This window comes from Podarcis tiliguerta, assembly GCF_965153285.1.
Source record: "Podarcis tiliguerta genome assembly, chromosome: 6".
Taxonomy (NCBI): domain Eukaryota; kingdom Metazoa; phylum Chordata; class Lepidosauria; order Squamata; family Lacertidae; genus Podarcis; species Podarcis tiliguerta.
The window spans coordinates 5,631,376-5,652,542 of NC_139539.1; the positions used below are offsets into that span (position 1 = coordinate 5,631,376).

General features: G+C 44.9%; 2 long non-coding RNA genes across 2 annotated transcripts; one reads left to right on the forward strand and one right to left on the reverse strand.

The window, feature by feature from the left end:
• Positions 1-1,446: 1,446 nt before the first annotated feature.
• On the reverse strand, positions 1,447-3,342 carry LOC310680781. The gene is made up of 2 exons (XR_014512939.1): positions 2,938-3,342; positions 1,447-2,899 (listed from the first exon to the last, which is right to left on the reverse strand). It is a non-coding gene; the product is annotated as an uncharacterized lncRNA (long non-coding RNA).
• Positions 3,343-16,523: 13,181 nt separating this feature from the next.
• On the forward strand, positions 16,524-21,045 carry LOC310680747. Its single transcript, XR_014512903.1, has 3 exons — positions 16,524-17,129; positions 17,172-20,219; positions 20,663-21,045. It is a non-coding gene; the product is annotated as an uncharacterized lncRNA (long non-coding RNA).
• The last annotated feature ends 122 nt before the right edge of the window (positions 21,046-21,167 follow it).

Genomic DNA, 21,167 nt, shown 5'->3' on the forward strand with positions numbered 1-21,167 from the left:
TTTGAATTATGGTGCTGGAGGAGACTCTTGAGAGTCCTGTGGACTGCAAGAAGATCAAACCTCTCCATTCTTAAGGAAATCAGCCCTGAGTGTTCACAGATCCTGAAGCTGAGGCTCCAATACTTTGGCCACCTCATGAGAAGAGAAGACTCCCTGGAAAAGACCCTGATGTTGGGGAAGATGGAGGGCACAAGGAGAAGGGGATGACGGAGGACGAGATGGTTAGACAGTGTTCTCGAAGCGACCGGCATGAGTTTGACCAAACTGCGGGAGGCAGTGGAAGACAGGAGAGCCTGGCGTGCTCTGGTCCAGGGGGCCACGAAGAGGCGGACACGACTAAACAACAACAACAACAACAACAACAACAACAATTATTATTATTATTATTATTATTATTATTATTATTATTTGTATGCCACCCATCTGACTGGGTTGCCCCAGGCACTCTGCTTCAGCAATATGTTCACCACAACAAAACAAACCACAGCTAGGCACCACAGTTTAAGAAGGATAAAGGTAAAGGTAAAGGACTCCTGACAGTTAAGTCCAGTCACAGATGACTTTGGGATTGTGGCGCTTGTGCAACAGAATACTGAAACCAGAGCAGTGCACAGAAATGCCATTTGCCTTCCCTCCGGAGTGGTACCTATTTATCTACTTGCACTTTTTGGCGTGCTTTTGAACTGCTAGGTTGGCAGGAGCTGGGACCGAGTAATGGGAGTTCACCTTGTCGTGGGGATTCGAACCTCCGACCTTCTGATCGGCAAGCCCAAGAGGCTCAGTGGTTTAGACCACAGCGCCACCCGTGTCCCTAGTGTTAAGAAGGATAGTGATGGATATTTAAGGTTCTGCAGTACACATGAAAAGGATCTAGGGGTCTTAGTAGACCACAAGCTTAGCATGATGTGGCGGCAGCAGGAAATTAAAAAAGAAGCGAATGCAATTCTTGGCTGCAGCAACAGAAATCTAGTGTCCAGATCAAGGGAAGTAAAGGTACTGTTTTATTCTGCCTTGGCCAGCTCCCACCTGGAGTGTCTAGTTCTGGGCACCGCCTTTTGCAAATATACTCTGGAGGTTTAGAAGAAACCCCAGAGCAGATTTAGGGGTATGCAGCAGGAGGTGTGGGGTGTGGGGAGCAGAAATCTTTGCGCTGATGCAATGATTTAGTTGGATACCATCTTGATCCCTAACTTGGTACTCTTCATTGGCTGAGTTTATTATAACAGGAAGTTTTTCTGGGACGCCACAACAATTTGCCTCCATTTACATTTCCCGCTAGATGTTCACCTCTTCCTGACTTTTATTGCTGCAACTCTGAGAAAATTCGTTTTTGCTAAGACAAGAGCTGCACATTCTACAGAAAGTGGAACAATGAGTGCTCAGTTAATATAACTGGGATGCATGCTTTGTGGTTTTGAAACTACTCAAAAATGAGGCAGGAAACTGTTATGCAGTTAAGGAAGTTGTTTTTTATTTAAAACACTTGATGCGATTTGAAGTACTTCATTGTGGTGACACAACTAGTATTTGTGATGCAGGAAATTGTGAAGGTTTCCACAAACAGGCAGTGCCAGTAAGAGACAGGCTATCAAAAGGAGAATCTCAGCAGGTCTCCTGGACTGGCTGGACTCAGAGGAATGGTGGAAGGAAGCAGCCGGGGAACCCCCAAGGGGCGAAGGCTCAGAGCCAGGGGTTTGGCGGTGGGGCGACGATGAGTGGTCAGAGGGAGAAGAGGGAGCAGACTGGGAGGAGGCAGTGTCAGAAGCAGAAGAGGCAACAGGGTTTAGTGAGCAGGGAGAGTCTGTGGCAGAGAGAAGACCAGAACCAGAACCAGAATCTGAAGCAGGAGAGGAGGGAGGCCAAGAAGCTGAGATGAGTCAAACTGGTGAAGAAGCCAGGGTGTCTCCCCATCCTGCTGTGACAAGCTCCCCTACCCCTGGTCTCACAGAGGTATGAAGAGGGAGGAGCAAAGGCAGGTGTGGCCGCAGAGTCTCAGATTGCTTGGAAAGTGTGGGATGTGAAACACATAGCAGTCAAGAACAATATTCCTAGAATGGACATGCAAGGAGATGCTTTGTACCAGCCAGGAGAAAACTTCCTGTTTCCTCCGGAGCTGGGAGAAACTTCCTCTGCATGTGACTAGAGGGGGGTGTGGCCTAATCTGGGGAAGAGGAGCACACCATCTTCTTTTGCTCCTTTCTTCTCCATTATGTGTGAGCAGAAGTGACTGCCTGTCTGCAGTCACTTGGGACTAACTCCCTTATGGGATAGTTCCACATGTATATATACTTTTGTAACCTAAGTCTGCCTTCAGGGATCTAACTGTGAACTGAATGAATGTGAGTAAACTACTTCTGTCTTCACTTTAGTAAGATTGTCGTGTATATTCTTTTTAGGAGAAGAAGAAGGGATCTTACCAGGAATCTTATATAGATAGCTTCAGAAGAACAAGCAAACCGCTGTGCGTTTAAAGGGGAATGTTTAAACTCTGCTAAGACGTAGAACTTGCTAATGCAAGTTAGGAAGGATATCATTAAACAATATATCCCCTCCTGCCTCCCATAACATTCCCACAGAAAGGACCTGGGAGAGGAGGCAACTGTCAGGTGTGCGCGCAGGAGCCAGGCCCTGTGACCAATAGGACTTTGCAGGACTAAGTTTTTTCTGAAGAGGCAAGGCACAGCCTCACAGGTGAGGTTGATTGGTAACCCACAGCACCTGGTGGCAAGAGCTTGGAAGGGATATAAGGTCAGCATTTCCTGTCGGCTCTTTGCCACCACAACACGCTTCCTGCCTTGCTGCGTTTGGCTTCTTGCTTCCTGATCCTTGAACCTTGTCTTCTTGACTCCCTGCTTCTTGATCCTCAGACCCTTGACTTCTTGTCTCCTTGCTTCCTGATCTTCGGACCCCTGACTCCGTGACTTCTGGCTTCCTGACCCTCGGCTTCCTGACTCCTGGCTTCTGGACCCCCGTTCCTGCTCTTACCCCACCATATTGCCCCCGGTCCTGATGTCCCCTGCCGGGACTTCAATCGCCTGTGAACCAGACCATGACAGCAACTTAGGCAGCTGTAGGAAGTAGGGACCTCCTTCAGCCTCCACAATTGCCTCATAGGGGCAAGATCTACCAAGAAGAGTTGCTGCACTCACTAGACCTGGCACTCCAGAGCAGACCTTGTTTCTTCTAATAAAGAGTCAACTTCACTTACTCCATGTGATTTATTGCTGACCTGCCCTGGACACCCATTCCTGACAGCACTTGACCAAGGAGAATGACTACGGTAATTTACTAAAGCTATTTAAAGGATTCCTGGCAGTCATTTGGACTTCAAATGTTTCTGAAGCCGTGAACACATTTTTCTTCTTAAAAATATATAAATTTATAAATGCAAACATAAATTGAGATTTGTTATGATGAATCCCAAAACAGCATAAAATAGGAACGGGAGGGGAGATGAGTCAGCACATGTCAAGGCAGATGAGTAAAATAGCAGGAGGAAAAAATATTAAGTTTGCAGCCAAGAAGGAAAACCAGATGTGCTCTTTTTAAAAATAATCAAAATCAGGACATTAAATAAGGTTTTTGCTTTTGTGCATAAAATGTAGCAGTGAGAGAGGTGGGCTTCTCTTGGGGCAGAGCATTTCACATAAGGGGTTCCACAAGTGGAAAAGGACCTCTCCCCAGTTGCCTTACCTCAGAAGATGAGGATGTCTAGAATGACATCTTGGATGAAGATCTAATACTTAGGTGAGGGCTGAAACCCTCAGGAGCATTTGCTAGTCAGTGTAGACAATCCTGCACTAAACTGATCAATGTTCTGGCTCAATATAATCCGTAAACAGACCCCTGTGTTGCAATATAGACAAGCTGAACAAAATAACACAACACGGTGGCCAATAACAATGGCACTAAACACTATTTATAGACTAATACAAATCATCAGAAATTACAACCAAAGTCTCTAAATCTTCTTCACCAGTTGTGGTAGAATAATTCAAAAGTTCGATATATATACATAATCTGTCACCAAATATCGTCGGAACAGAGTTTCCGAATAACCAATCTGTTTCGTTCAATGCTTCATCAGCCGATCTTGATCAATTCTTCATCAGCCAGACTTGTAAGAATTAATATGAGAAGGATGCAGTTCTATTTCTTAACAAGGAAATCTTACATGTAAGTAAATATAAATAATGTAGAAAATACGCTCTGGGTCAGTGCTCATATGATACTGTAGTTTAGTGCCATTGTTACTGGCCACTGTGTTGTGTTATTTTGTTCAGCTGGATCAATATAAGGCAGCTTCTTATGTTCCTAGGCAGCCCATAATAAGAACATAAGGAGAAACCTGCAGCATCAGCCCAAAGGCTCCCATTTAGTCATCCTGTTTAGTCATTCCCATTTAGTCATCCATTTAGAACATCCTGTTCTCACAGTGGTCCCCAATAGACCTAAAAGAAGCCAACAAGCAGAATCGAAGCACAACAGCATCCTTCTCTCTTGAGGTCTCCAGCAACCAGGGTTCAGAAGCCTTCTGCCTCCTTCAGACCCAGGCAGTGTTCTCAATGGTCAGGGATAATGAGGATTCATAGAATTGTAGAGTTGGAATGGGGCCCCAAGGGTCATCAAGTTTAACCATCAACATCTGGAGGGCATCACATTGGCTACCCATGACTTTGCATGTCTTGATTCCAGTGTGGTGTAGTGGTTAAGAGCGGTAGACTCGTAATCTGGTGAACCGGGTTCGTGTCTCCACTCCTCCACATGCGGCTGCTGAGTGACCTTGGACTAGTTACACTTCTTTGAAGTCTCTCAGCCCCACTCACCTCACAGAGTGTTTGTTGTGGGGGAGGAAGGGAAAGGAGAATGTTAGCCACTTTGAGACTCCTTCGGGTAGCGATAAAGTGGGATATCAAATCCAAACTACTCTCCTCCTCCTCCTCCTCCTTCCTCCTCTCCTGGGCAGCAGTTTGAGCTCTGACCTGGATCAGGAGTGAAGATTACGGAAGGCCACCCCTGGGTCTAGCCAGATCCTGCCCACCAAGACAGTTTTGAAAAGGCATCCCTAGAGCCCACAACTCATCTCGGGGTGAACGCTCCTCGACACTGGATCGTTTGTCCAGGCAATGAATCAGATTGAATTGGAGAGATGAGGAGCTGGGTTTTGAGCCAGATGACCAGTCCTTTAACCATCTCTGGAGAGAGGGTGGGCCCTAGGAAGGAAAGTCTGGACTGAGAATAAGAGACCTCATTTGGTCTCCAGGCCTTGCTTCACTCGGAGCTCTCCGGGGTCCTGAAACATTTGTAAAGGCTTTAAGCTGCATCACTCTTGTACAAGTCACCCATCGAGGTGACCAATGCTATTTTGTTTCTAGATCAGAAACCACAATGAAATAAGAATGTCTGGAACTGAGCTTCCCCACCATTACCACCCCATGGTGGGCCCTAGAGGGGGACCTGACTTGCATTCAGTCAGATGTAGCCCACATCTGCCTTTGTTTCCCTATTGCGGTGCCATAAACCCCAGCTCCCTGGTGTATGAATGGTCTGGCAGAGCTGGAATCAGTGGGAGGATGTTGGAAGTGATAGAGTCCAGTGTCTGGGTCAAACTCAGTGCTCCACAGGGTTTCAGCAGGAGCACCAGTCATGTGGAATGGAAACCCCCTCAGAGCCATTCAGAATCCGTCTACTCACAAAGGGCATAAACTGATCCACCCATGACGAATGAATTCTCAAGAATTTCCCCATCATCTCTCTGCCTGGTCGAGAACGTCAGGTCTAGGGCATGACCCCGAGTCTACATTTGAACTGCTGACGTTGGATTTAGAAAGCATCATGGCTCTCACAGCAATCATGGACTCCTGAGGGAACTTGAGGTTGTGGTTGATGACTCCCTGAAGATGTTGACCCAGTGTGTGGCTCCTGGGGGCAGGGAGGCTGCCAACGGTGAAAATGAAAGGGTCAGTGTGTCACAATGCCTTTGTGCACATCTCTCACACAACCACACTTCTGGTCACATCACCTTGAACAGGATACCACAGAGCTGGGAAAGGTTCAGAAAAGGGCAACCAAATGGATCAAGGCAGTCAGAACAACACCCTTATGAGGCAAGTTACAAAGTTTGGAGTTTTGGGGAGCTGAAAGTAAGGAGGGCCAAAGTGCTTTGAATGAATAGAAATCAAATGAATGAATGAATGAATGAATGAATGAATGATATCCCACCGTTTTCCCTAAATGAATGAATGAATGAATGATATCCCACCTTTTTCCCTGAATGAATGAATTATATCCCATCGTTTTCCCTGAATGAATGATATCCCACCGTTTTCTCTGAATGAATGAATGAATGAATGATATCCCACCGTTTTCCCTGAATGAATGATATCCCACCGTTTTCTCTGATTGATTGAATGAATGAGTGAATGAATGATATCCCACCATTTTCCCTGACAGGAACTCAAGGCAGCCTACAGCTAAAATTTTATTTCCATTTACTGTAGCTGCTGAAGGTGTTGTACATGATCCCTTCCCTCGCACGTTTTTCTCCTCACAACAATCTTGTAATTGTCTCAAGATGGTCATGCGAGGTTTATGGTGAAACTGGGATTTGAACCTGATAGATTTCAATGCGTTGCTGTGTTCATTGGGCAGGCGGAATGGGGGCAACGCAGAGCTCAAACAATGATCCTTAGCACTGAAACAGGAATGTTGGAAGTGTGTGACTTCTTGAGAGTTCCAGGGGGCACAAAGCACCACAACTTGAATTTTCTGAGCTTCTGTGTGGGGACTACAGAGCGGTCTGTATTGGAATTGCATTTAGAAGTCTGGTTCTGTACTCCCCCCCCCCCCCCGCATCATCACCTCAATCTCACTAAACAGGTGGGGAGGCCGTGGTTCACCTCAGGTACCAAAATGTCTTAGGCCGGCACAGAAATATAATCCATCCATCCTTTCCCTGCCCCCTCCAATGGTTAGCACAACGCAGACCTCTCCAGGGTACCTTCCAGGGAACAATGAGCTGCCTATGCTATGACTGAGCTTTTAGTCACGCCAGCCGGACCCCACAGAAGCTCCTCAGAAACCACTCATGATGTATCATCAACTCAGGCAACAGGGGCAGGAAAATAATAATAATAATAATTGTATTTTTAGCCCTCCCATCTGGCTAGGTTTCCCCAGCCACTGTGGGTGGCTTCCAACAAAATATTAAAAATACAATAAAGCAATGAACAGGGCTGCCTTCAGATGTCTTCTAAAAGTCAGATAGTTGTTTATTTCCTTGACATCTGGAGGGAGGGCATTCCACAGGGCAGGTGCCACTACCAAAAAGGCCCTCTGCCTGGTTCCCTGTAACTTGGCTTCTCACAGGGAGGGAACCGCCAGAAGGCCCTCGGAGCTGGACCTCTGTGTCCGGGCAGAACGATGGTGATGGAGATGCTCCTTCAGATATATTGGGTTGAGGCTGTTTAGGAAAGATCAGAGAGAGGACATTTCCCCATCCTCAGGGCCCATCTCTTCATCTTAGTCTAATTATTTGCTCTAGGAAGCAGGCAATCATCATTTGGACCCTGTTCTCTTCGAGTTTGCTCTGAATCACACAATGACTTATTTGCAAGATCTGAAGAGCTTGCCTTATCCTACTTTGAGTTTGCAGTATAGATCCCATGGAAGTAAACAGGCTGGTTTCTATGGTGGTATACGAAGAAGAAGACTCATCTCTGTGTTTGTTTTTTACTGGTCAAATTCTCTCTTTCTCACTAGCAACAAAGAAAATCCAGGCAAGAGTTATTAAGCAGATAGCAGTCAACAACTTATTTAACCATAGTATCTTTGAATACTTAAAAAGTAGAGACATCACCTTGCCAACAAAGGTCCGTATAGTAAAAGCTATGGTTTTCCCAGTAGTGATGTATGGAAGTGAGAGCTGGACCGTAAAGAAGTCTGATCGACGAAGAATTGATGCTTTTGAATTCTGGTGCTGGAGGAGACTCTTGACAGTCCCATGGACTGCAAGAAGATCCAACCTATCCATTCTGAAGGAAATCAGCCCTGAGTGCTCACTGGAAGGACAGATCCTGATGCTGAGGCTCTAAGACTTTGGCCACCTCATGAGAAGAGAAGACTCCCTGGAAAAGACCCTGGTGTTGGGAAAGATGGAGGGCACAAGGAGAAGGGGACGATGGAGGACGAGATGGTTGGATAGTGTTCGTGAAGCTACCAGCATGAGTTTGACCAAACTGCGGGAGGCAGTGGAAGACAGAAGTGCCTGGCGTGCTCTGGTCCAGGGGGTCACGAAGAGTCGGACACGACTAAACCACTAAACAACAACAATATCTATGAATAATTGATGTTTTTTATCTGTATTAAATCTTACCTTTTCAATATGTAAGTTCTATATATGTGGAAGGGGAAATCCAGCCAGATGGGCAGGGTATAATTAATAAAATTACCACCATCATGTGATTTACGTAGTATTTTAAAGACTAGGCAGCAGTGTGATTTTATGGAGTATTTTTAACTGTTGGGTTCTGTACCATACTTATCTTATATGTGAATGACCTATGGCCCAAACATTTATAAACTACATGAAACATGAAATTTGCTTCTTCTTATTTAAACAGATTGTTGATGAGACATCGAAACCTCTCTGTGGTCACTTTGTAATGGGACACAGTGTACAAAACTTTCAGAGAAATAAATCAGGTATTCCAGAATAGTTTGCGGCTTACTCTTCCTAACATCCTTTCTGTAGCAACAAAAAAGGAAGCTGTCCCAAAAACTTGCTTCTATATGGGGTCCGCCTTAGACCAACGTTCCCCTACCTGGCGCCCTCCACCTCTTTAAACTACAACTCCCACCAGTCTCATCCATCAATGGCTCAGCTGACTGAAGCTGACGTAGTAAAAAACAGCTATATAAAAGCAAGCTTTATGTACAGTTTCATTTTCTGTAACTGTAAGCGGAGCGGAGCTTGCTAGACAGATACTTATCATAATGGGCGCATCAGATATCACCTGGTGAGCAACGGCACCAGATGATATAACGCATATTTTACACAGAAGCGAGCCCTGCCAAGCCCCAGGTGAATTTACTCCTACGTGTTTTGAGATAAGATACGAAGACACCTGGCACTGAAACAATTCATTTCCAGGAATATGCAAGCCACAAGCTTGCAACACACACGTACGCATACCCCTAAACATTTTGTGAATCTAAGTTTGGCCTCCTTGAAGGGCAGTATTTCAATAGGAGTAGGAAAATGAGAGTACCCCTAAACATTTTTAAAAGAAAAATAAAGCACTGCCCCATGCCCTCAAAGACTCAGACAGCAAGGTACGGCAGCCTCAGGGGGTTGTTTTCAACTGATACACTAGTGTTCATTGTTCTGTGCTTCAGATTGAAATACTTTATTGTCACTTGTACAACTTGTATACAGTGAGATTACATGAGGACCCCCCACTTAGCTCTCTTAGTCTTAATTCCCCTCGTTTACTGAACCACACCCACCAAACCCAAAAGTCAGTTGCCCTGTTGTTATCTTTTCATTCAGCAGCCTAACAGCTCACGGATAGAAGCTGTTCTTTACCCTGTTGGTGCGACTAATCATGCTTCTATATCTTCTGCCCGAGGGCAGGAGATCAAGAAAGTGCTGGCCAGGTGTGAATCATCCCTGAGAATTTTCCTCACTCTCCTGAGGCAACGTTCTTCCGCTATTTCATCCAGCGGATTCACGGGACAGCCCATAATATCTTGTGCTGTATTCACCACCCTCTGTAGGCACTTCCTATCAGTTGATGTCAAACCAGCGTACCACACTGATGCAGTATGAAAGGACACTTTCTATTGTGGACCGGTAGAGGGAAATCATCAAATGTTGATTGACATCGTTCTTCCGCAATACTCTGAGGAGATGGAGTCTCTGCTGGGCTTTCTTAACCACCTGGGTTGTATTGATTTTCCAAGTAAGGTCTTCACTGAGATAAACTCCTAGGAATTTAAAGGAAGAGACGCTCTCCACACAGCCCTCTCCGATGTACAGCAGGGCTAGTTCTCCTCTCTTCCTCCGAAAGTCCAACACCATCTCCTTTGTCTTGCTGATATTAAGGTGCAAGTTGTTCCCTAGGCACCATGGAGATATTTTTTGGACCTCCCCTCTATACGCTGATTCATCTCCACCTGTTATGAAACCCATTATGGTGGTGTCATCTGCCAACTCTAATGTTCAATGTTCTGTGCTTCAGGTGCTGTGAGTCATAGATTTTACCTGATAAAACTTTCACAATCTGGATGAAGTCTAGTTTCCCCACCACCACCTCTTTCGGTTTCACTGCCATCAGCATTCTGTAGGGACACAGGGGGTTATCAGTCCATTGTTATGGTTAATCTTATTTCTGTTCTACTTCATTGAGTAACTAAAACATTTTATAGCATGGTAGAACAAAGAAACAAGGGGCAACTTGCCATTATTGCTCCATAAAGCATGGTTAGATGTGACTTTGGAACGTAAGACGGTTCAATCCAAGAATAGCCATGAGAATGGGAAGTTGTGGTGGATTTATTTATTTTTAAAGGAACAGCTACACACTTCTGCAAACCCTGAGAGTCTCCCGCCCAAACAGAAACAACTTCCTTGCTTTTGTATAGCAGTTTCACTGTTAGAAAGCTTTCCCCTCCTAGTTAAATAGGTCCGCCTGGATAATATATTAAACAGGAGAGTGGAAGTTCCTGAGATGACTCAGTTAACTAGAAGGAAGGAATGTAATGCTTCCTTTTGTGCCTTCGGGAAATATAAACCTAGTAAAATCCTATGCCCTTTTAAAGTGTGGGGTTTTTTTGGGGGGGGGGGTGTTATTGGGTAGTTGTTTTCATTTTGATGATGTATTTTGTGGTTTTATAGTTTGATTTTGTTCTGTGAACTGCCCTGAGACCTCCAGGTATAGGGCGGTGTATAAATTAAATAAATAATAATGATAATAATAAAATAATAGTAAAATAAAAGGTGCCCTTTCTTGCAACCTGCCTTGCATTTCAATGAATTACTGGCTTGATTCATCAGATCACTATTAATTATCAACTGAGTCATGAGGACATCCATCCATGGCTTCGGATGGTTGGTCTACTCTATTTGGCTTCCACGGCAGGAAATGGATTGAGAAATCCACTTCCGAGCTAGGGAGGAGGTGGGGTTGCGGGCTTCACGCCCCTCCCCACACTCACGGGGGCTGGCTCCAACCCCACGCGATAGCAGGGAATCCTCGGCCGCGTCATACCCTGTGCCAGCCAATTAGCGGGCGCAGGGGCGTGGCCTCGCCTACTTAGGTCTGGCGCGGCCGAGGACCTCCCTCTTTCCTGCGCCGCAGCTGACCCACAGCCTACGGAGGTGTGGGCCCACGGCACACCCCCACGCGGTGACCCCGGGGGAGGTCCCGGTTGACGTGCCTCAGCAGGACTCCTCCCACTGGTGGTTAACCCTCACCGGCCAGGCCGGTTAGTTGTAGGACCAATGCCTAAGCCAATACCGCTCAATTCCTGTAATCAATAAAGTTGTGGCCTAATTTGACCCATTAACTCGAATTCTTGTGTCCTGTGTCTTTATTTCTATGGGGGGAGGTGGGAACTCACCACACAATACCAAATCTCCTGTATACAAACCATGTGTTCCATGTAGCAATGAGCTAATCTACCCAAGTAAGAATTCACTAATAGACCAAACACTTACTTTCTTTCTTTCTTTCTTTCTTTCTTTCTTTCTTTCTTTCTTTCTTTCTTTCTTTCTTTCTTTCTTTCTATTATTAACAATGACCAGATTTTCATCAGAGAAATCTTGTAGAGTATGAAATTTTTTATGGCTTTAAAAGGAGATTTTGTACACTCATAACAGGAGCTATTAGGTAAATAACTATCTTGAGGGGCAGTGCCGCCGCGAGGAATTCATGGTGAGCAACTCATTGGCACATGACTGGTCTGGGTGAAATCAGATCCGTGGTGTGAGCCAGGAGGGGAATTTCTTAAGATACATATTGCTCTGATCCACACCTACAAAGACCTATTTGTGGACTAGAAAATGAAACGAAAAGCGCCTTAGCAGTGTAAACAAACCCTGCTCAGTTTCCTTGAATTCAGGACCGACAGCGTGGGATGGAAAGTACGCACATGTTCCACCTGTTTATCAGGACTTGGGCAGGCCACCTGAAGAAAGTGAAAGTCTCCCATCTCCTAGTGGGTGTATGTAGATCTGATTCGAGGCTCAGGACTGCTTATGATCAGCCAGGCAGGCAGCCAAAGGAGATGATCAGCTGTCTCCCCAAATTAATGATCATAGCTGTCAACTTACAGATTTGAAAATAAGGGGCCAGCAGCCTCGAAAATAAGGGATCAGCAGCCAAAATAAGGGATCAACAATGACTTTGATAAAATACATATTTTGTTGCGTGCAAATGGCTTTAGATACCTATTAGGTCCATAAATTACCATATAGCACATATTCAGCAACAATTTGTTATTGACAAAGGACAGCTGGACATAGAAAGGGCCCCATTACCTTCAGTAGCTTATTTAAGGGACATCATCAATAAGGGACAGCAGCGGGACATGCCGCTGGGATAAGGGACTGTCCCGCCAAATAAGGGACGCTTGACAGCTATGTTAATGATGCAAGCAGGGGATTAGAAGCACACCGGGATGCTTTCCAGGCATGTTGGGGGCTCATTCATTTCCCTCCCACACCTCCCATCCACTTATTCCGCTTGCTCACAGATCAGCAGGTGATTCATTTGCCCCCTTCCAGCAACGCACCCTTCCTTCACCCCAGGCGCCTGCGGTGCGTGCTTTGTGCCAACGTCTGCTTACCTTCTCCAGCAACTCCACCCTTTTCCTGGAGGCTCAAAAGATCTCTGGGTGGCGGCGATCCAGCTCTCTCCTTCCCCGTTTCTTGCTTCTCACAGCCAGAGTTGATTCCAGGTAACTCACATTTTACAGGAGGGCCTTGGGTTCCAGGGGTCCATGGAGATATTTTTTGGACCTCCCTTCTATACGCTGATTCATCTCCACCTGTTATTAAACCCATTATGGTGGTGTCATATGCCAACTCTAATGTTCAATGTTCTGTGCTTCAGGTGCTGTTAGTCATAGATTTTAGCTGATAAAACTTGCACAATCTGGATGAAGTCTAGTTTCCCCACCACCACCTCTTTCGGTTTCACTGCCATCAGCGTTCTGTAGGGACACAGTGGGTTATCAGTCCATTGTTATGGTTAGTTTTATTTTTGTTTAAAGACTTCATTGAGTAACTAAAACATTTTATAGCTTGGTAGAACAAAGAAACAAGGGGCAACTTGCAATTAGTGATCCGTAATGCGTGGTTAGGTGTGACTTTGGAACGTTAAGACAGTTCAATCCAAGAATAGCCATGAGAATGGGAAGTTGTGGTGGATTTATTTATTTTTAAAGGAACAGCTGGATAAGGTCAGGAACAGCTCCCCGCCCCCGTCCCAAACCTGCAATGTGGAGGGCTGCTTGCCTGGCTTTGGCAAAGAGGCAGGAGGGTCTGTAATGCCCGCAGAGCCCTCGTACCACCTTCCAAAAGTCAGGGAAGCCCACCATCGCAGCTTTGTGCCGGTGAGTGGGTGGAAATAAATAAATGCAGAGTGGCTTTCCACTGGTCTCCATTTATATATTTATTCTACCAACCCATGCAAAGCTGTGACCATGAAAGTTAAATACAGTGGTACCTCTAGTTACCGTTCCAGGGTGTCGTTCGCACCCCGAAAAGTCCACAACTAGAGCACCGCTTCAGCACATGCATAACATGCGCAGAGTGCTTCTGCGCCAATGGCGCAGGATGTGTTCGTATCCTGAAAAAACACAACCGGAGACTGACGTAACGAGATATGACTGTAATCGCAAGATGCCTTCAGTTTCAAGACAGACCAAAAGAAAGGTTTTAGTAAAAAAAATTACTGTCAAAAATGTAGAAATTCCTCATGGAATAGTATACCAAAGATGAACAGGTTAAATCGGTAATGATACACTGGGCAAGGGATTTGGGGCATAACATTCAACTTTCAGAATGGGAAAGGTTATGGAAAACAGACTTGAAATTCTTGGCATGTTGTACGGTGAAATAAAGCTATATGAAAATGATGTTCTGGCGGTATTTGACTCCCAGTAAGTTAGCAAAGATGTATAAAGCAAGTACAAATGATTGCTGGAAATGTAAAGAAAAATAAGATACCTTCTATCATATGTGGTGGTCATGTAAGGTAATAAAAGCCTACTGGGAAATGATATATAATGAATTGAAAAAAATGTTTAAAATAAGTTTTTTTTTAAAAAACCAGAAGCTTTTTTATTAGGAATTTTATTAGGAGTACAAAATACTTTTCATGTACGCGACAACACGGATGCTACTAGCCCAAAGGTGGAAAGAAGAAAGAGTCCCTATCAGAGAAGAATGGCAAATTAAGCTGTTGGACTATGCTGAAATGGCAGAACTGACCAGAAAGCTCAGGAACCAAGAAGACAAAAACTTTAAGAAAGAATGGGGGAAAATGACAATTTATTTAAGAGACCACTGTAAGCAGATGAAAACATTTGCAGGATTTTAATGTCGCTTGTAATGTAACAAACACTTTGGGCAATATGTACAGATACGAAACATAGATTAGGAAGTAAGATGCAGATGAAAATATTGACAGTAAGACCCATGGAAGGGATGGTGGGAAGTCTTGAGTCAGAGAAATCTCTATATAGGGATGTGCATTTGGTATTGTTATAAATTTACATTTGTAAAACCAAATAAAAACGATTTCAAAAAAAGAAAGAAAAGCACAAGATGCGAGTGAGCTGGATCAAAAGCAGGCTTGAGCGCCAATTCATTTCCGTTCCTTAAAGTTTGATGGCCTCAGGGCAGTTGCTGTCTCCCGGCCCATCCCTCTTCACAGCTATGAATGTGATGACTAACACAAGTGATTAAACCATTATCTTTTTAAACCCCAGAATGGGGTTTAACAAGTTTCTACTTCCTCTTGCATTTTAATCATTTCTGTGTACAAGGTTGATTGTGCTCAGCCGTGAATCAGCTTACACACATTTCCTTTGCGACACTGCTTCATGCATTCCAGAACTGAATCCTGGAAGAACTTAAAACCTCTGCCCCACTTTGAGTGACAAATACTCACATAGTTATGGAATTATGGAGGATGCGGACCATTTGGATCCCTTCCAATTGGGATTCAGGCCTCATCATGGGACTGAAACTGCCTTGGTCGCACTGGTCGATGATCTCCAGCGGGCTAGGGACAAAGGTGAGAGGTTTCCTAGTTCTGCTGGATCTCTCAGTGGCCTTTGATACAATCAACCATAACATCCTTCTGGACCGTCTAGAGGGGCTGGGAGCTGGGGGCACTGTTATACAGTGGTTCCGCTCCTTCCTCCTGGGCTGTGTTCAAAAAGTGGTGATGGGGGGGATGAGTGTTCAGAACCCTGGACCCTCACTTGTGGGGTGCCTCAGGGTTCCATCCTCTCCCCCATGCTTTTTAACATCTACATGAAGCCGCTGGGAGATATCATCAGGGGGTTTGGACTGGGTGCCCATCAATATGCGTATGATACTCAGCTCTACCTCTCTTTCAAATCAGAACCAGTGAAGGTCTTGTGTGAGTGCCTGGAGGGGGTTGGAGGATGGATGGCGACTAATGGATTGAGGCTGAATCCTGACAAGACAGAAGTACTGTTCTTGGGGGACAGGGGGCAGGCTGGTGTGGAGGACTCCCTGATCCTGAATGGGGTAACTGTGCCCCTGAAGGACCAGGTGCGCAGCCTGGGAGTCATTTTGGACTCACAGCTGTCCATGGAGGCGCAGATCAATTCTGTATCCAGGGCAGCTGTCTACCAGCTCCATCTGGTATGCAGGCTGAGACCTTCCCTACCTGCGGACTGTCTCACCAGAGTGGTGCATGCTCTAGGTATCTTCTGCTTGGACTACTGCAATGTGCTCTAAGTGGGGCTACCTTTGAAGGTGACCCAGAAACTACAACTAATCCAGAATGTGGCAGCTAGACTGGTGACTGGGGGCAGCCGCCGAAACCACATAACACCGGTCTTGAAAGACCTACATTGGCTCCCAGTACATTTCCAAACACAATTCAAAGTGTTGGTGCTGACCTTTAAATCCCAAAAGGGCCTCCCTTCAGGTATACCTCACTTCAGGTATACCGGATGCTGAGGTCCAGCGCAGAGGGCCTTCTGGCAGTTCCCTCATTGCAAGAAGCCAAGTTACAGGGAACCAGGCAGAGGGCCTTCTCAGTAGTGGCACCCACCCTGTGGAACACCCTCCCATCAGAGGTCAGAGATAAAAAACTACCTGACATTTAGAAGACATCTGAAGGCAGCCTTCAGGGAAGTTTTTAATGTGTGACATTTTTATGTATTTTTCATCTGGAAGCCACTCAGAGGGCGGGGTACAAATAATAATTAATAATAATAATAATAATAATAATAATAGAATTTATATACCGCCCTGTACCTGGAGGTCTCGGGGTGGTTCAGTTCTCCTTTTTGACACTTCTTTGTAAACCTTCCATGGCAAGAACGCTCCATTTATTCCTACTCTCTGCTTCCTGTTCTTTTGCCAATTGTCAATTTCATTAAAAGGCCACCTTTTCCATGACTGCAAGGTTTATTTGGGAGTTAAAGAGCAACTCTGTCAAAAGCCTTTTTTGGAAGTCCAAATACTGTGCTTCAGGCATTGTGCATAAAACTGTTGTGACGCCTGTTAACATTGCCAGAGGTGCACAGCCCCTTCGGATATAGCAGAGGTGGGATTGTTGCTGAACTTCAACTCCAATCTTCTTCTTTGACGATCACTCCTAGCCGAGTAAGATTGTCTTCCTTAAACATGGTTTTAACAATGAGTCCGTAAGTGACTGCAGAGGCCAATTCTGGACCCACATGTCCTTCCACAGCGGGGACATCGGTTTCCAGGTGGGAGTTGATCACGGTGTGGATTTGCCAAGCGTGCCTTCCTCTTAGCACATTTCTCCCTTGCGTCCTGAGTTCGAGTGTCTTCAAAGCCCATGACACCTTTGGTAAAGGCTATTCTCCAACTGGTAAAGGCTATTCTCCAACTGGTAAAGGCTATTCTCCAACTGGTAAAGGCTATTCTCCAAGAGTTTTTGACCAAACTGCGGGAGGCCGTGGAAGACAGAAGTGCCTGGCGTGCTGTGGTCCATGGGGTCACGAAGAGTCGGACACGACTAAACAACTAAACAACAACATTCTCCAACTGGAGAGTTCACAGGTCAGTGTTTCCCAGTTGTCAGTGTTTATACTACATTTTTAAAGATTTGCCTTGAGACAGTCTTTAAACCTCTTTTGTTGACCACCAGCATTACGCTTTCCATTTGAAAGTTCAGAATAGAGTAGTTGCTTTGGGAGACAATCATCAGGCATCCGCACAACATGACCAGTCCAACGAAGTTGATGTTGAAGAATCATTGCTTCAACACTGGTGATCTTTGCTTCTTCCAGTGCACTGATATTGGTTCTCCTGTCTTTCCAAGTGATGTGTAAGATTTTTCAGACACCATTGGTGGAATCTTTTGAGAAGTTGGAGATGGCGTTTATAAGTGGTCCATGTTTCACAAGCATACAGTAAGGTTGGTAGTACAACGGCTTTGTAAACAAGTATTTTGGTTTCCCTGCGAATGTCCCAGTCTTCAAACACTCTGCTGGGGATAATGGGAGTTGTGGTTCAGCAATATCTAGAGGGCCAAAGGTATGCCCTGTGATAAATCATAAGGATCTAGGAAAGGGCCTTGCATGTTTGAAAGGAAGCGCCTAGATTGCCTGGAAATATATTTCCCTTCTGCCACACAGAGAGCCTTGCAGGCTTCTAGTAATTTAGAGGGGCGAATAGACCCACATGCTCACTTGACTGGCTGCAATCAGCTGCTACTGGCCAACTGGCTCATGTCCTCCCTGCAAAATCTTCTCTCTTTAATTTTTTTATTTATACTTTTCAAGTTTATACATTTCACAAATTTTACCATCGTTTTGACATTTCAAAACTTGACTTCCTTCCCCCTCTTCTGCAGCTCAAATTTATTTTTTAATATCTTCTGCATATCCAAATTCATTTAATTTGCTCATTTAATTATCTACTTTAAATATATACTCTTATGAAACTGCAAATTATTACAATAATCCTGCCAATGTTCTTATCTGTTTACAATTTATCTGTCAATATTCAACAAACCATTTCTATTCTTTTATTTTAAAAATTGTTATCCTGATTTCTTATTCTTCCAGTAAGCTTCACCATTTTTGCATATTCCATAAGTTTCTGCATCCATTCTTCCTTTGCTGGGACTTTTTTGGGCGAATAGCATTCTTGCCACTGTAGTCGCATATATGCATATATGAATAAATATCTATACAGTTTAGGTAGTTCTGTCCCTATAATTCCCAAAAGAAAAGCTTCTTGTTTTTTTTACAAAGGTTATTTTAAACATCCTTTTCATTTCATTATATATCATTTCCCAATAGGCTTTAACCTTATTACAAGACCACCACATATGATAAAAAGAACCTTCTTTCTCTTTACATTTCCAGCACGTATTTGATTTAGATTTATACATTTTTGCCTATTTATTCAGTGTTAGATACCAACGATATATCATTTTCATATAATTTTCTCTTAGACGATAACATGCTGTAAATTTTATATTACACATAATCGCTCCCATGCCTCCATGTCTATATTATGACCAATATCTTTTGCTCAATGTATCACTAAGGATTTTACTTGCTCATCCTTTGTCTCCCATTCCAGTAATATTTTATACATTTTAGACAGCACTTTTACATTACATTCCTGCATCGTCTTCTCTTGGAAAAATATAGAACGCTTTCCATCGCCAAGAGCTATTCCTCTCCTGGGCCCTGATCTCACCAATGACTTTCTTGTTCTCTCCACCAACCTCTTCCATTACTAAAAATAAATTCCAAAGGTCTTTAAAAAGTCAAAACTTGGCAGGCGCAAAAAAATTCTGCTTTTCAACTATGCATAATTTTCATTAGATAAAGAAGGGTGTGTAGCGTTGCTGGTAAACCTTACTCAGCCAGTTTCGAGAGAAATATTGATGAAGAAAAAAAACAAACTCCTTGCGGCCCACCCTCTTCTCGCAATCCAGCTGGAGGTCACTCAATTTGGGCTTCTTGCGATACTACAAAAACGAGGCTCTCGGCAGAACCAAGCCTGGCAAGAAAAGCTCTTTGTGTTGTAAGCATGAATGCGTGTACAAATTACTGGAAAAAAATATTTGGAACAGCACATCCGCTTCAGAGTAGGGTTCAAAAATAGTAAGGCGGAGAGTCTGAACAGGTTTCAACATTTCATGAGAGGAATATTTATAAAAATATGAATCATACCGTATCCAAATCAGTAATTTGGATCTGAGCAAATAGAATTATGGCAGATGCTTGTTGAGTCACCTGGAAAAGGTAACCCACAGCTGACAAAACAGGAGAAGCAGAGGCTTTAGGTCAGAAAGGTCACCGACAGCAGCTTTCCAGCTCAGTAACATCACCAGCTCTGCTGAAAACAAAGCTCTTTCTGCTGTCAGCTCTCACATCAGGTTACAGCAGGGGAAAAACCAAACAAAGCAAGCACTCTGTTGCAGCAGAGACCACCAACTTCTTGGCTGCACCTCTCCTTGAACTCATCCACCCCAGCTGGTCATTAAAGAGCTGGCAACCAGGATGTTCAACCTGAGTTTGCTTCTATCCTCCTCCTCCCCAACCCATTTTCCTTGTGTGCCGTGTTTTTTGAAAAATAATAATTATTATTATAAGCCTGAAGGCAAGGACTTGGCTTGTTTGTATTGATCTGCATTAAGCTGCCCTGGGAGCCGTTTCTTTTTGGCGGAAGAGCAGGATAAAGACCATTTAAACGCATAAGGTAGTTTCTAGGCCCCCTCTCACTGCATCATCGGATGCTCTCAGGGTGGGTTGCAGCAGAGTAAAACCACAATTTATGAAAGCAGGTACAGCATTTGGGTGGGCGGGCGGGCGGGCGGCGGGAACAGTCAGAGCTACAATCACAGCTCCCCATTTGCAGACATAATGGAATTTCTAATCTTCCCTGCCCGCTCAAAAAGCCCGGATAAATGGACAGGTTCCACCTGACACCAAAATTATGACAACGCTGGCATCAGTCTGTTAGGATATTTCCGTTTCCACCTTAAAAGGGAGCAGGATGTTTGTGTCACAGCCTGCGTATTTCCTGTTTCACAGGATGTTTCTGTTGTGTCTTTGTTTTCGTTTCGCTCTCTGTGCCGGAACACTGAAGCAGGCAGTCATGTTTTTCTTTGTTCTGATCAACGCTAAATAAACTTGTAAATAATGCTCTCCTGACTGCATCTTTCGCTGTGCATTATCTGCTGATAGAGCGTGCATCGGCTCGGGAATGTCAGAAGCTATTTCTGGAGCTCGTGTCGCTAATTGGTGATACTGCGTGTCTGTGGGAGATCGATGGACGTCCGGAGACGACGTGGAGTCATGATGGACTTTCGCTCCCTGGCAGTATCCCAACATGCCCCTGGGTCAGCCTATGTGAAGCTAGCACCACCCAGATGCTTCACACTAAACAGGCTTCGGCAAGGTTTACCTTGCCTGGGCAGGGCCGGTTCACTCAAGCGGAGATCCCTCCATGGGCTGGATCGCGTGCCCCCGTGATTTCTGGTGTCTGCGTCTGTGCAGACGCGATTTCCGGCATCTGCGTCTGCACAGATGTGATTTCCGGTGTCTGCGCAGACGTGATTTCCAACGCCACGAAAGTGAGTCCCCGCACCGTGCTGGTTTAGCACAGCGTGCGGGGACTCGCCAAGTGGGCGTCTCAGTTCAGGGACAGCTCATGGGCTGGTTAAATGACCCCCCTGGCCCGCTTGTGGCCCATGGGCCTTAGGTTGTCGACCCCTGCACTAAAGCTTCCATCAGGCCGAGCCAGCTTGGCAAAAGCTGCCCTAGAGAGAGGGCGTTTCAGAGACCATTTGCATCACAAATGAATGAATACTCTAGGTAAAGCAGGAGTCGGAAGCTGCAAAGGCTGGGGCGAGCAACTTTCATTCATCAGAAGGGATATTTGAACAGCTCTGCCAGAGAGAGGT